The sequence below is a fragment of the Odontesthes bonariensis genome, chromosome 3 (assembly GCF_027942865.1).
Source record: "Odontesthes bonariensis isolate fOdoBon6 chromosome 3, fOdoBon6.hap1, whole genome shotgun sequence".
In the NCBI taxonomy this organism is placed as follows: Eukaryota; Metazoa; Chordata; class Actinopteri; order Atheriniformes; family Atherinopsidae; genus Odontesthes; species Odontesthes bonariensis.
Window position 1 is genome coordinate 27,997,307 of NC_134508.1, and position 17,222 is coordinate 28,014,528.

Consider the following 17,222-nt stretch of genomic DNA (forward strand, 5'->3'; position numbering starts at 1 on the left):
TTTTTCCCCGCTAATATCTACATTTCTACGACAGAAGCAGTGATGGAAGTGACTTACCATATAATAACAATATACGATATCAATCAATACACATTGAGCATTGTCACTTCTGAAACTAATGGCTGCTATCTACGTACTTTAACAGTATGTTAATGTACTTACTTTTATGCTTTGACATGATTTGAATTTAGCACCCTGTACTTAGGTTTGAGATCTATAAATTATGTGAGTGATGTGTGAGGCAGATGTAATTTCAAATAGGACATAAAGAAAAACATGGATCAGCCTACGCATGAATCCATTTACATAAGAGAAAGGAGGACAGATGGGATAAACAGGGAACAAAAACAATATCAGTATAGTTTTGACTTAAGTATGAAGGTTATTAAGACTGAGAATTTATAATTGTTTTGATTCTCTATGCTGCAAAATCATGTCCTATTTTGGAAATCATAAAGTATCATTCAACTAAATTCAATTTCAATGTCAGAATCAGGGATTGTTAAGGAAAACTAGTGAAATAAGTTACCTGCATGATCACATTTAGGACATAGGGTCAAGATATTTAACATATTAACCAAGCAATTCTGTAAATTTTATTCAGCTGGAATAAGTTTTTCAGTACGTGGTCAAGATTCTGACTCAGTGTATAATCATAACAGTATCTCAAAAGATTTATTTGACAATTGTTGTCATCTTTAATTTCTTGTTATTTCTAAAATGTAATTCAGTTGTTCTCTGTTCCAGCTGGAATTTTGCTACATTAAAGCTGTCCACTTTTCTGTTCATCTGGAAAAAAGAAACATAAAGTACTCGCTGTACAACAGTGCTTTAATTGAGGATAACAATAGAAAATGTTGCAAGTACAGAGTAGCATACATTTGTTCCTTCAGTTGTAAAGAATCTGAATGAAAGAAGGTGGAGACAACATGGGATTTACTGCAAACAGAGATGGTTAGGATACAGATTACAACAACACACAGCGCAGTGAGATGATGGACAGATTATAAAGCAGCCAGCATTTATAGACTTATCCACAGAGATTACTGTGCTGCCGCCCCTCCCCTCTGTTGAGATTGATATGAATGGATGCAGAGCCATGTGACTGAGCTTACTTTTCTCACTTACAAACACACACACACATACACGTTTGAACATTTGATGACACAATAAATGCACAGAGGGATTTCTCTATATCGGGCACTAAATCTTTCCTTTCCTTTCCTTTCCTTTCCTTTCCTTTCCTTTCCTTTCCTTTCCTTTCCTTTCTCAGCTGAGGCTGGGTGAATCCCTGCTCAAGCAGAATAAATCATGCTGCAGCATCCTATATTTAGAGCCCCTGTTTGATCACACAAGTCTCTCCGCTCCACTCTGCCGCACTCAGCTCTACTCTTTCAGTTACAGATTTGAGTACGTGTGTTATTTCATTACTTCGCCTTAATCTGACAGTGGTCACAAGTGGGCTGGTTTCCTTTTCTCCCCTCTGATATCTTTCACACTGGCTAATTTGGGTTTTGTGGTGAGCTTATAACGTGAAATGAAAAACTTTTGTGATTACTTTTCAGTTGGATTCTATTTGTTAGATATGCATTGTTGTGGCGAAATACAAAATAAGCATAACTTGCAATAAGGGTACACACTAGAAAATTAATTAGAAAATAGCTGAGTTCACTGACAAATGACAGGATTGAAATCTTTAGCAAAAGTTTGAGCTCTTTAGATATGTGTGTTTTCTGCAGTAACAGTCTCCCTCCAGCGGTTTATCTCCATCTCCAAGTCCAATGATTAGTGACCAGCTCTGTGAGTTCATTTTAATCCAATCCAAACCACAATTACTCAGACGACAACATAACATCCATCCATCCATTTTCTATGCCTGCTCTATCAAATTCAGGGTCACCAGGGGAGCCTGTCCCATCTGCCATTGAACAAGAGGCAGGGCACTACCTGGTCAAGACACCAGTCCATCATAGGGCAACAACCCAACAACTTACCTGATGTCACTTGTTGATCAAAGTTTCTGAAGGAAGAGAAGGTAATGACTACATATGGTAGTCCTACTTGGACTACCATATCAGGTCCTACTTGGAGGAGCGGAGTTATTTTGTGACTATTGGAAGTAATCCATCTGATCGAGTGGCTATGACATGTGGAGTTCCTCAGGGGTCAGTTCTTGGACCCCTTCTGTTCACTCTATACATGCTGCCTCTGGGTCAAATTCTGAAGAACTCTAAAGTCAATTACCACAGCTATGCAGATGACTAACAGATATATCTTGCACTGTCTCCAGATGACTGTAGTAGAGATATTGTGCGACTGCTTAGAGCAAGTCAAAAAGTGGATGAACCAAAATTTCCTTCAGTTAAATCAAGAAAAAACTGAGGTCATTGTGTTTGGCAACAAAGAGAAGAGGTTTGCTGTCAGTAAACATCTTGAGTCACTGTCTCTAGAAACTAAAGACCAAGTCCGGAACCTCGGCGTGCTGATAGACTCAGACCTGACCTTCAACAATCATATCAAATCAGTCACCAAATCAGCCTTTTATCAACTTAAGAACATATCCAGAATTAAGGGTTTCATGTCCCAAACAGATCAGGAGAAGCTGATTCATGCTTTCATCTCCAACAGACTACTGTAACGGTCTTCTGACTGGACTCCCCCAAAAGAGTCTCAAACAGCTGCAGCTCATTCAGAACGCCGCAGCCCGAGTTTTAACCAGAACAAAGAGATCAGATCACATCACCCCAGTTCTCAAGTCTTTACATTGGCTCCCAGTCAGATACAGAATAGATTTTAAAGTTCTGCTGCTCGTCTACAAATCATGGTTTAGGTCCAGAATACATGAATGACATGCTAGCAGAGTATAAACCCAGCAGAGCTCTGAGATCTGCTGACTCAGGTCAGATAGTGGAGCCCAGAGTTCAAACTAGACACGGTGAAGCAGCTTTTAGCTGTTATGCTGCACACAACTGGAACAAACTACCAGCAGAACTGAAATCAGCCCCAACTGTAAACACTTTTAAATCCAGGTTAAAAACATTTCTCTTACGGTATGCTTATGGTTGAGTTTATATTTTTCTTTTTCCCCTCTTCTTTGATTGCTTTTATTCTATTTTTTCTCTTTAAATTGCTTGTTTTTATGCTGCTTTATGCTGTTCTTTTAAATGCCTTGTTTTTATGTAAAGCACATTGAGTTGCCTGTGGTATGAAATGCGCTATATAAATAAAAATGCCTTGCCTTGCCATATGTATATGTATGTATAAATATGTATATGAGACATGAGTGAAAAATAAAGTGCCAACAAGGCTGTGGAATCAGAGAAACTAGTGGCTAGTTAGTGTAGTGGTAAGAAGATTGCCACCTTTCTTGAGGCTGACTGGGGTTCAAATCTCACTTTAGCTTCAGGTTCTGAAATTTGGAGGTAATGTAGGGGTGTTGGCATAGACATTTTGATGTTACAGGTCAAGGAAATAAACATTAAGCTCATAATGTTCTTGTTACTGGACACAGCACCCACAGCTTGGCTGATATTGACATTTATCTTGTGGCATTTGTTACCAAGACTCTCCTTTAATTCTTTTTCTTTTTTGGGGGGATATCTGTCCTCCTATTTTTGGGATGATTTTTAGTGTGGGCTCTTGTTGCTAATGTTTAAGTAGCAAACATTCCTGCAGGATTTTATACTGATTTATACTTTGCACCATGCAAAAGGAAGTACATGCACATCTGCATTGATAGAACAGCCAAGAGGAATATCTTCTCACTAAAAAAAAACGTGTGATTATCCTCAGCCTGCCTTAATAGATTAGGTTTTCTTTAGCCTGAAAACAGACCTGAGAAGAGTTGCAGAAGTTTGCCTCTGTTTAATACCTGGTACGGGTCAGATTACTTTTTTTAAAATTACACTCTGACCCCTGAGATGTAAAACCTTAGAAATGAAAGAGGAAATGCTTCCTTTTTCACACGAGTGTATGCATCCAACCACAAGACACGTTACACTTCTGTGCTCTGAACAAAGATCTTTATCTGTACGCACAAGCAACACTCCAAACACTATTTGGTTACAGAATATGAAGGTCTTTCCAGCTGTCCAACTTGATTTTAGATATTAAGTTTGAACTCACATTCTGATCATAACTAGTTTTGCATATGAGGGAAAATCACTACACATGCTCATCTAATCTAATCTAATTGGTTATGTTTGCTATTTACAATCTTATTGTGCTTCTCTGATATTGCATTGCCTGTTTTATATTAGAAAAAAGATCAGTTATTCTTCATCTTTCCTTCAAACCACAATCAGTTTTTTTCTTTCGTGGTATAAAGATTCAAAGTCCTCAAAAATATATTTAATAACAAGGGGCATATCATTTAGAATGTCCTATTTGCAGGATAATTATGATGTGCAGAGAGACAGAATCCTCAATGGAGTAGTGTATTAATTCTTACCATTAATAAACTGGCAGAGGACCATCAGTGCTGCTGTGTTCCTTAATCACTTCCCTGAGAGACAGCACAACATATCTCATGTTGCTTACACTGCTGCTGGTTCTTTGTCTCAATTTCAGCCATACTGTAACTCTTATTGTCATTCTTTTCTTGATTTTCTCTATTATTTGCGTAAGTGGTGGCTTAACGTTGCAAGCATCATTTATATGTTTGCCACTCGTGCAGTATTTTGGGGTTAGGTATTACGCAGTATTCCCTTTATGTATGTTGTGGAATTAATTGGTCTGGCATAATGTTTACTGTAGTTATGTTGGATGCCCAGGCAAAATTTCTCCCAAGGGAGACAGTAAAGGCTAATCTAATCTCATCTAATACAATTGATTTTACAGATGAAGACATCTACCTGAGAAAGCATGATATTGTGTTGGTAAATATGGTTTGACCAGTTGAAAGGATCAGCACCACTTACTTGTAAAAAATTTTTTTGATACAGATTTTAGTTTAGCATGTCACTAAACATTCAAATTAATAGCAAAATTCACACTTATCAGAACTAACGCACAGCTGGGGTTGATTGTAATCTCAGTTTTGATTCGTCTTGGGATCGAAAAGAGTGTCCGCATATTCCATGCGTGTGTGAGCACACTTCATGGTAATCCACCCAGTAGTCCATCTGCTGCAAATGTAAAATGAAAATACAAACAAAACAAACAAAAAAAACACCAAGGCACTCTCTTTTACAGAAAGTCTCCCTGAGGAGAGCTAGCAAGCCAAAATGTGTAGGTGTTTTACAGGTCAACATGATTCTGCTGTGAAAATAATGGCATTCAGATTGTTTTTCAGAGAGAGTGCCTGGGAGTTTTTTGGCATACAAGTTTATGCTATTCCCTTCCAAAGAGCCACCTTAAACAAACACACAAATTATTGCTTTCTTGTGTTTATTCAAAACTACAATTTCAAAGAAGTAATGACAATTCATCCTCTGGAAACTAAGTGTTTGTTCAGTAAAGTAAAAACGTTGAGCTGTTGTGCACAATAATGGCTCATTGTTCTTAAACATCAAAGCTGTGTGCGCCAACGTGAACCCTATTTCCAGTCTAAATTAAAGTACCATCTGGTACTCTCTCTGCCAATCTTGATTTAAAGCCATGATGCTGGAGGATGCCGCACATACCCTCTGAGGTGAAGTTCAAAGGGAAGTCAAAAATATTGAAATGACAATCAAAACACTTTGGAGCAGATAGCCTCAACACTGGTCACAATCTCCAAGCTACTAAAGGAAATACATAAAACTAAAGTATAAAGGAATATATGTACCTTTTTTTCTTTTAAGTTAAGCATTTACTCTCTCCAGTAAAATCCTCTGTCAAACGACCAGAATGTAGGCCTACATGTTTTTTTTTTACCATCAGGGTCAAATATGATAAGCGTTTGCAGCCAAATGAACACGAGCAACACGGGGGAAAGTGGAATGAGGTAGTACAATAAATGGAGACGTAGGAAGTTGGCATGCTCACAAACCAAAACTTAAACTATATCTCTGTGGGGAATAGAGTGAGGAAAACTTAGACTCTATTATACAAATGCAACGTTTTTTGCTGTGGACCAATGAAGCTATTTCATGTTCTTGTTCTTGTTCTTGTTCTTGTTTCATGTGATTGGACTGCTCACATCCTGTTGATGTTGCGGCTGAGGGAGTATTTAGACTCACTCATATCTTTTGCCAGGGCACATTTTTAATCTCCAAATAAAACAAGCCATTATAATAACAGAGGCCTGCTGTTTCTGGAATTTATCCTATAAGACCTGTATTAGTGTGCCATGTGTCTCCATTAGCTTTGTGCTCAATGTGCCAATCAAGTCTATTGTATCAATAGTGCAACGGCAGCTGTAAAAGTACAATTAGAAATAAGTTCACTTTGGGCCAATACTGGATGTCTTGCTTCCCAATCAACATGAGTAAGATGAACTCAAGTGTTCGTAAAGCATTTATTTGATGGTTAAAAAATGAAAGCAGTTATCAAAGAACGATATCAGTCCTACATATAGATAGGACAGGACTACAGATATAATTTCATTCAACTGTAGAACTTAAAAAACAAAACAAAACACTATAACAAGTTATTTAGTGAAAACATGTTAGGGTTAAAACTAATTTAAATGTGCCTTCTAGAGTGGGGGGATTTTTATGTTTTTACATAAGACTCAAACAAGGAAACATTGAAGTATGGCGTATTTTTAGTGAAAACTGCATAGTTGGGATCTAAGAAAGCTTCCCCCCTTAGTATCTCTCTGCAACAACCCTCCTGTTGTACTTGCATCCACTTTTCATTCATCCTCCTTCATTCATCAACCTTTCCTCTTAATCATTTTTATTTCAATCTTCTTCCCACCTCTTTCTCAATCTTGCCCCTGAACTCTAGTCTGCCTTTCGCAATGCTCCACACCCACTTTCGCTTCCCTTTCATCTGTAAGAGGAAGTCTCATTTTGAACACCAAAGAGAGACTTTAATTCCTCAGGGACTCGATTCACGACAACACAAGAAAAGAGGCAACTTATTTTGCCTCTAATATTTGCAGGTACCATAGGCAGAATAATCTAAAGGTGGGTGACAACATGATGTGTCATATACAGAAGTGTAAATAAATAGAAAAGATAATGATTATACAGTTTGAATGTTTGCTTTGGATTAGGGTTTGATACTAGCCTGGCTGACGTGTCCATATCTCGATGAGATGGTGGTCTGGGAACTAGGTGTGCATTTTCTCGTATTTGAGGCGTGGCTTACGAATGCCTAGAGCCGTTTATTGGGCACTACAAATGTCTATCAAATGGTGTCTGGTTCTTCCCATGCTGCTTTGCGCGTGATTTATAGTCAATTGTATCACTTATACCAGATGACGTATGTAGAGCGACAGAAATTCGACGACGCAATGAAATCTTTCAACACCAAACGTTGCTCTTTTTTAAAAGTAAACTTGCGTTCTAAGCTACTTAAAACACTTTCTAAGGCTGCATCGAACGGTAACGTTGTGTCCGCTGCCATGTTGGATTAACACTCTACAAGCTTCGGTGTCGCGCATAGACGTCGTCATCGTCTTGCTGCCCCCCCATTCTTTGATTGGTTCCCTAACTCAGGCAAAAATAAGGGCGGTGGTTTCCAGGCTGCCTTTGCAGTGTGAATGAAATCGCGCGCAAAGCAGCATGGGAATTACCAGGCTAGTTTGATACAGTAATTTGCAAACTCATTATTGATGGTTCTTGTGAGCAAGAAATTGTTTTTCTCATATGTCATCTTCATAGATATAAAAGCACCCTCAGGGAGAGCTATATGAAGCAAGTTTTGTTAAATTAACTCAGTTAAGACCTGAAAAACGCTTAATTATGACGTTCACCCAAACATAAACTATTCCTATTGTGAAGTATTTTGGTGTAAGGCATCGTGCAGTATTCCCTATATGTATGTTTTGGAATTAGTTGATCTGGCATGATGTTTAAACTATTATTGCATGCAGAGAAATAAAAGAGCTCAAATGGGCTCATGAAGTATGGCAAAGGTCACTAAGTTTGGACCCACTAATGAGAAAAAGATGCATCCAAACATGTACCGTAACTGTACTATAGTTCTTATTTTGAGCAGACAAAAATACAGTATCTGAGCGGTCCCTCTGGAAAGACTGAATGCACAGATTGTAAAAACAACAACAGCAAGTTTAAAAAGTTAATTATACCTATGTCATGTTTAATCATGTTTTTTTTCTTTTTGCTCATAAGCGGAAACAAACAATAATTGTCTTGATGCAAACAATCAGCTTAGAAAGGTTCATGTTGGTTGTGTTTAGTTTACTCATTAACCTGCAGTTTCTCGCCTCAAAGTAGCAGCTGAAGACTGTGTCTGTAAATTGTAAATTGCACATTCCTATAAGGTAGCAGAAGTGACATTATGCTGCCATCCTTGACTGAACATTTCATGTAGTGGTCTTTTGAGCAACAATGAGCTTCACCGATTGCTTAAGACGAGCTGTTCAGTAGGGGGAAGTTGCTGCAGTTGTGGCGTGTATTTGTATAAATACTTCCTCTTCTAACACTACAGGTATGATGAATGTCTTCATGCCAACTGATCTCAATGGTTTTGCCCAATTATTTCGTTACCTTGCAGCAAAACCTCTAACACTCCTCCATCAAGTAAAATCACCGGCACTGTGTATCACCTTTAGATTAGTCATTTCTTGTATTGATGAGAATCCTCCAAGAGATTCTCTTCCTCCAGCTGTGCTAGTTTTGTGTGTGCCTGTCATGCTACTCTTGACTCTATATTTGATTTTCTACACAACTTCATTCATTCTGACTGAAGGCCAGTGTGAGATACAGATACAATTACCAGTCAGTGCATTAGACGTGCCTTAAAACCCTGAAACAGTGTGAAGCAACACAAACGTCAGAATTCAGACAGAGGTGATGACCAAAGTCAACATAATCAGTGTGTTGTTCAGGAAAGAAAGATTAAAATAACAAACTAGATGCTGTACAACCATCATCATAACCATTTCTTCTTTTGTTCATAATTTTGTTGTTCTCCTGAAGATTCCCATGGGTACATTGTTATGTACATTTTCTTGTAAAACTATGATTTTTTTTTAAAGCCATCAAAAATAGAAGCATTGACACATTAAAGTATGTATCGAAGATGAGCATCTTTTTTAGATTTAGAGGACCTAGGACAATTACTGTAATATGGGGTTGTCTCTTTTTTTTTCAAACTGTGAACATTTTCTCAAACATGAGAAAATCAAAAATGTCAGTCATCTGTTCAAATAAAAGAAATACAGTTTGTAAGTTCTTCAGACCACAGATGGATGTATAAAATTGCTATGACAATGTAGGAAAGTAGTGAATGAAGTTACTCTAGGAAGGTAATCATGATATCACATCATTTGAAAGATAGTGTTTGGATGTATGTAGGACTTTTCTCTATAAATGGGATTGTAATGAACAAGGATTAAGTCTTCTGTCGACTTTGAACAAATGTAGCTGTCTTACTATAACAGCAAGAAATCTGTGGCTCGACCTGCTAGTTAGGTATCAAGGCACTACATATAAACAAATCAATGTCCAGTGCCACCTGACTGCCTTCTATTCCACACAGTCAGCTACACCAGGTCCCTTGGGAATGATTAATAAAAAATACCAACAAGAAAGCAAGATTTATAAGCATTAATTAGGGCCTGTTGGTGTTGTTTTGGAAGAGGTGTTCCCAGGAACTTATGACAGACCTAAAGCAACAATCTAAAAATTCAAGGATGTTCAAATACATTAAAAAAATTGTGTGTTTATTTCAAATTCGTTAAAACGTGCCATACTGTACAGCTGTAGTTCTCATCTACAACTCCCTGCTCCACTCGCAGTCAAATTGATTCAAACCTAGGCAGCCAGAAAATTGATGTAAGTAAATATGATTATTCTAGTCTCCGTTCATTGGATCATTGTGAATGCACATTGTGAATTGATCATAAAGTTATGCTTCCAACCACCAAAGCATTAAACAGATCACAGACTCACTGGCAGCAAAGATCACAGGATACTTGTTCATTGTTATTTTTGAAAGAGACAGCCCAGAACCGAGTTTCTTTCACTGTAGCCTCTTGACGATGTTAGAGAATCAGACACTAGCTCATTATTGGAAACTCAGCTGAGACTTTACACCAATTTATTTTTGGCAGCTTAAAGGTGATCTGAACACTGCCTTCCAGCAGTACTCTCACTATATTTGATTTACGTTCTGCTACTCTGTGATTCACTCAGTTTACTGTATTTGTTTTTTGAGTTGGTCTAATGTCCACTGTAGATATTAAAAACATCTATTGTGATGTTAAGTTGATACTTTGTGATATAGGATATGAATAATACTTTTGAATTGTCATACAAGCTAAGTAAACACCAGGAAGAATACCCATTACTATGCAAAAGGTAATGGGGACAGTGATAAACAAATAAACGGGCAAATAATGATGGTATTTTTGATATGCAGTTTTTATTTTGTTTGTGTTTTGCATTGAATTGATCTTTGAAAATAAAAACAAGTGTTTCTTAGAGGTATAAAATCAAACATACATGACCAACATGAACAGAAAAATCGTCAAATTTGTAAAGTTGCAATTGTATTGGGTTTATTTTCTTTATAAAATGACTGAAAAGATAATAGTTGCACATTCATTAAGTTACTTATTGCTCAGGTAAGAGCTTCAGGAAGACACAAGGACATCATTGTAATCAAACAGCAAAAATACATTATTTTCCCAAATGTCTAGAATTATACACTAAAAAAATCGGACTGATCGAGGTTTTTCCCTTTTTTACCTGGAGTTAAGTATACTTCTTGCCCTTTACGTCCACTTCTGTACATAACATGCTGCATAATGCGCAATGAGGTGAGTGTTTCACCATTCAAAGGATTTGAATTTCTGCACTGGTGTTATCTCATTTCAGTAGTGCACTGTTGCTGGTCTAAGCTGCTTCACATTCATCCAAAACTGTAAAAACCAAACACATTTAAATGGGTTTATAGCTGAGCAGCTTGAGTGTTTAATTGGCTTATACAGTCCTTTAAATGCTTTTGACTCAGAAGAATGAAATCTTACTGAACTGAAATTAGCACTCTCAGTCACCAGCGAGAAGCCTTCTCATTACAGATGGCACAGAGTAATGTAAAAAAATCTGGTTAAATAACATAATACATAAACTGATGCAAACTGTTTAATCATATTCTGATGACTCACTTGTATCACTTCCACACTCCTTCTTATTCACACAGTACACACAAAAATGTTACCACACACACATATCCAGTTTCTTTTCTTATTTTACAACACACCCACGCACACAAACACACACTTGGATACACTGCAGCTCAGCAATGGGTATTTTTCAACACAGTATTTTTGAGAAGCCTTTTATACAATATGTGTCTCCAGGACAGTCAGTCTCACTCTGACCTGATTTCTGGCCAAGTGGAAAGAAACAGTTGCACGACTTTTAGATTTTGAAAGAATTTTAAAAATAATTTTAAAAGACAGGCTGTTGATTTTTTGATATCTTTGTAACAAAAAGTTGTTATCATTTCATATTCCAGCTATTCCTCAAAATACATGTTATTGATATTGTGTCATCTAAAATTCTGACTTACCTCTCATACATTTTACAAAATTCTAATTTTTGTATTAACACCCCAAGCTTCCATAAGTGGGCCATGAATGACCCTCATTAATTTCCTATGGAATTTCATGGGAACATTTCATTCTGATCAACTGTGACTGATAGCAATATATATTTTGTGGACCACACAGACTATATCACAAGTGTCACATTTAAAGATTATTATACACAGCAACATCTGATACATGAAGAATGTGATACAAAAACTGGGAAGTATCAGTCCGTGTATCACACGTATCCCCTATGCAATAGATTACACGGGGAGGCAACCAGGGGAAGAAATTCAAAAGAATCTGGAAGAAAACATTATCCGGCAGTTGTGCAGTGCATTCAGAAACACAGGGTGCAACATCACCATGGACAACTTCTTCACTAGGGATGGGAATCGAGAACGAGAACCGTCTCCCAGTAGTTCGATTCCGTGGAATCGTTAATGCTCCTGCCTAATGATCCTGTTTATAGGTTCTGCTAATGTCTGACGCATTTGCACGATGACATCATGTGCACGCTTTATATTTTGGCTCAGAATGTTTCCAACATGGCGTCGAGGGCGAAGCGCTCCAAACTTTGGTTATATTTCACCAAAAAGGACAATACTAGGGCCAGTTACAACACGTTCAGAGCTTTAATCACATCAAAGGGGGAAATATCTCCAACATGCTGAAACATTGGACCACACAGCATGCAATTACTTTGCACAAATGTAAAGTCTTTGACATGCTGCTGAATTTTATTTCATTTATTTATTTATTTATTATTTTTATATATTATTATTTTTTGTTAAATTATTTTACTATATACTTATTTATCCAGTGTTTTTCCTCATGGGGATCTTCCACACCGGAGACTATGCCCGCTCGGTCTGTGGGGTCATTACTGTGGGGACCGCCCTGGTTCGGGGTGGCTGGGGGATCCTGCACTGCAGCCCTGGCTGTGGTGTGGATGCCGGCCTGCCCTGATCCGGGCGGTTCCCCGTGGTGGTGGCCTCTGTGGTCATTGGTGGGCTGGCTCCCGGTGTGGACAGATCCCCAAAATACCGTTTCCTCGCTTCAGCGTCAAGCCAGATTTTAATGTAGATTTTAATGTTGATTTTAATGTTGATTGTTGTTGATTGTTGTTGATGTTGCTCATGTTGGGGGTGGTGGGGGGGTAGTATGTGTGCAGTGTGGTTGTCGGTGTGATGTTGTGTGTGAGTTTATGAATTGAATTGATTTTATTACTGATTTTATTATATAAAGCACTTTGTGTTGCTTTTTTCTTTAGTATGAAAGGTGCTATATAAATAAAGTTTGATGATGATGATGGTGATGCTGCTAAGCGATGTCGGCGACTCTCACGGGGGAGCTTGTGGAGATGTCAATCTCGCCTGCATTCAAAAATTGAGAGCCTTGTTATAATAATGTTAGCGACATACTGTATGAATAATTTCCATCTTATATTAACATTTAGTTGACGAGGGCTGCAAGAGTGAGGCAGATTTAGATATATAGAGTTATATATTATACTATATTTGTACTATATATAGCGGGTCGAGAACCAATAAGACAATCGATAAGGAACCGAACCGATAAGCGATATCTATAATGGAACCGGAATTGCTAAATTCTTAACAATTCCCATCCCTATTCTTCACCAGTGTGCCTCTTGCATAGCACCTCCTGGAGAAGGATCTCACTATTGTGGGGACTCTCAAGCACAAAAAGCCAGACATCCCTCCTCTGATGAAGGCTTCCAAATCCAGGGGATTTGGAATTCAGATTTTTGGCAGCCTCACCATGGTCAGCTACATCAGGAAAAAAGGAATGGCCGTTGTGCTCCTGAGCACCATGCATCACAGCAAAGTGGTGGACGAAAATAGCAGAAAGAAAAAAACTAAAGTCATCAAATACTAGACACCAAAGGAGGTGTAGACACCATGGACCATATGGTTGGCACCTACTCTTGCAAGCGTCAAACACAGAGGTGGCCCATGGCATCCTTGACATACACTATATTGCCAAAAGTATTCACTCACCCACCCAAATAATTAAATTCAGGTGTTCCAATCACTTCCATGGCCACAAGTGTATAAATTCATGTTGTGCAATTTTCTTTTACAATTTTCAAATTTTTTATGTTTTGAAAATATTAAAAATGTTAAAAAATTTAATTATTTCAAATATGAAATCATTCTTGTGAGGACCAAATTATGATACAAAATATATTACAAATGATTAGTGTTAACCAAAATGACAAAAAATAGCATAAAAACACATTGATTCTAACACGGGTCATTTTTGACCCACTTATGGAGGAGTGTAAGGTCCTGTCACTTATGCATCCAAGGGTTAAAATCACTTTAATTCATATAACTTCCATGTCTGTATAGCTGCACATGGCATTCACAAGTACTGGAAAGGGAAGTTGACATAATAAAGCCATTCTGCTCAGGAAGAGAGAAACCCCTCACTCAATTATTTAAATTCAAATTCAATTCAAATTCAAAAATACTTTATTTATCCCAGAGGGAAATTAAATGTTGATGTAACTCAATTAAATCAAGGAGTTATTATAGATGCTGATGGCTGTGGGCAGGAAAGATTTCCTGTAGCGGTCCGTTTTGCATCCAAACTGAAGAAGCCTTTGACTGAAGAGACTCTGTTTTCCGATAACAGTCTCATGGAGAGGATGTTCAGGGTTGTCCATAATTCTCCCTTCTTTGCATTATTGTCTCCAGAGGTTCCACAGAACCAGCCTTCCTCATCAGGTTGTTGAGTCTTTTTAGGTCCCTGGTTCTGATGCTGCTGCCCCAACAGATGACGCAAGAGGAAATGACGCTCTCAACAACCGACTTGTAGAAGATCTGCAACATCTTGTTGCAAACCTTGAAGGACCTTAGCTTCCTCAAGAAGTACAGTCTGCTCTGTCCTTTCTTGTAGATGGCTTCACTGTTGTGTCTCCAGTCCAGTCTGTTGTCCACATGAACACCAAGGTATTTATATTCCTCAACCACCTCCACTTCTTCTCCCATGATGGAAACAGGGTTTGATCTGACCCTGTTTCTCCTGAAATCTACAATAATCTCCTTTGTTTTGTTAATATTCAAGATGAGATGATTGTTCCCACACCATGTCACAAAGCGGTCCACCAGCTCTCTGTACTCAGCTTCTTGTCCATCTCTGATACACCCGACAACTGCAGAGTCATCTGAATATTTCTGTAGATGACAGGAGTCTGACTTGTACTGGAAGTCTGAAGTGTACAGAGTGAAAAGGAATGGTGAGAGTACAGTCCCCTGTGGTGCTCCTGTGCTGCTGATCACCTGGTTAGACACACAATTCTTCAGTCTGACAAACTGTGGTCTGTTTGTCAGGTAGTCATTAATCCAGGTGATTGTTGAGGCCTCCACCTGAGTCTTCTGGAGTTTCAGACGAAGCAGATCAGGCTGGATTGTGTTAAATGCACTGGAGAAATCAAAGAACATGATCCTCACAGTGCTGCCTGCTTTATCCGCTATCCATATGTCACGACTTTATAGATACTCATCTGAATTTTGAGACTAATCGTCTGTATCATTTTGTATTATTTGATGTCTTTATTTTGCAAGTCTATGTTATATCTTTAACCTGCATATCTTAACAAGATGTGGTGTTTTCAGAATCACCAAAACAAATGTTCTATGAGACAGAGTAATGGAGAAATAAGAGTTTCTTTGTTTCAGCCCGAAATCCCCACATAAAAGGCTGAGTAGATTATTTTACACAGACACCCAGGCAAACGTTCACCACAGTTCAGGCATATCATTGGCTGAAAGAGTAGTGTAAGCTTGCGTCATGCCCCGCCTCCGAGAGTCAAACCACGGAACCCGCGAAACCAGACTCAGATTAGATCAGAAGAAAGAAGGAAGAGGACAGAGAAGAAGGAGATTTGAGCACACAGAGAGCAGAGCAGAGAATGGATGAGATCACAGTTGCTCAGGGAGCAGATTAGATGTGATTTTCAGTTGTTCAGTTTCTCAGATCTGGAGAGATTTGAAGAGAGCGGAATGATGAGAGGATGAGCCGTGCAGAATACGACAAAAGGGAGGAAGGAGATGGCTGAAAGACCCAAGGAAGAAAGACTCGAAGAAAGAAACAGAATGAAGTCTGAAGATGCACGTTTTTCGTGTTTTTGTTCGTCCATCGTCATCCATGTCCCTTTTACGTCGCACGCTCTAACCTCCGCCGTTACACGCCACCATCACCTTTTCCTACCAAGAAGCCAGCTCTAGCAACCTTTTATTAATCTTCTGTGAACTTAAGTTCACTTCATCAGAGAAGCAACGGACCAACTCTGACACTCGGAGGATTTGATCATCTAACCACAGCCCTCGGCACCATCGTTCCCGTTTCCCGGTGAAAAGAAGCAACTGAGAAGTCCGCTAAAGTCAGCCACCACAACCAGGAAGGCCCAGGAGCGGAAGAGAAACCCCCTCGAACCCCCGTGGCCGCTGCCGTGTTCCGAGCTGACTAAGCAGAACTTCAGCACAGTAAGACCGACCCGTTTTCACCTTAAAGTGGGTTTGATGGATGTCTCGAGGCTTTCACAGAATGATAAATTAACCCGAAATGTCAGTATTTACCGTCAAATAGTCAGCCAACCTGAACTATTTGAATACATCCCGTATCTCTCCATTCCCCATATTTTATTTTCCATTCCCTAAGTGTTTTATATAATCACCCATATTCAATGCATCTCCTGTTTGTTTAAAGGTTCATGTCTAAGATCATATCATTGTAATAAACAGTTCATACATCTCTATATATGTTATAATCACAGATTGTGTCGTATGCTTTCTTTACGTAATGTCTGTCCAACCAAACGAGAACTTTCACGAAAGTAGCGAGATATGAGACTGATTATTACTTGATTATTAAATTGATTATTAATTTAACATACCAGGATCGTAAGATTTTAACAGTTTTCCTCCCTGACTGTAACTTAAAACAAGTTAAAATAAAGGAAGGTGGTGCCCTAAATTCGAGGTTTAAGGTTTATTTGAGACAGTGAGAACGTCTTATAAATCCTTATATTTGATGCATGTATAAATGCCCAATAACGCTACAGCGCCGTCTAATGGGTATGGCAAACTACCTCTCCAAGTTTGTACCTCAGATGGCCACCATCACAACGCCACTCAAAGACCTGCTGAGAGAGAAAAACGAGTGGGTTTGGGATGAACCGCAGCGTACTGCTTTTGAAAAGCTGAAAAGGGGACTTAGTTCACCAAAAGCGCTTGCTCAGTACACAAACACAGCAGAGACAAAAGTATCTGCAGATGCATCACCATACGGAATAGGTGCTGTCCTAACGCAAAAACAAACAGATGGGACCTGGCAACCTGTCACATACATCTCAAGGGGATTGACAGACACAGAGAAGCGCTATGCGCAAATCGAAAAGGAGGCGCTGGCGGCGACGTGGGCGTGTGAGAGACTTACCTCATACCTGCTAGGACTGCACTTCACTCTGCAGACGGACCATAAGCCCCTGGTCCCTCTGTTGAGCAGCAGAGGTTTGGACGACCTCCCCCCCAGAGTT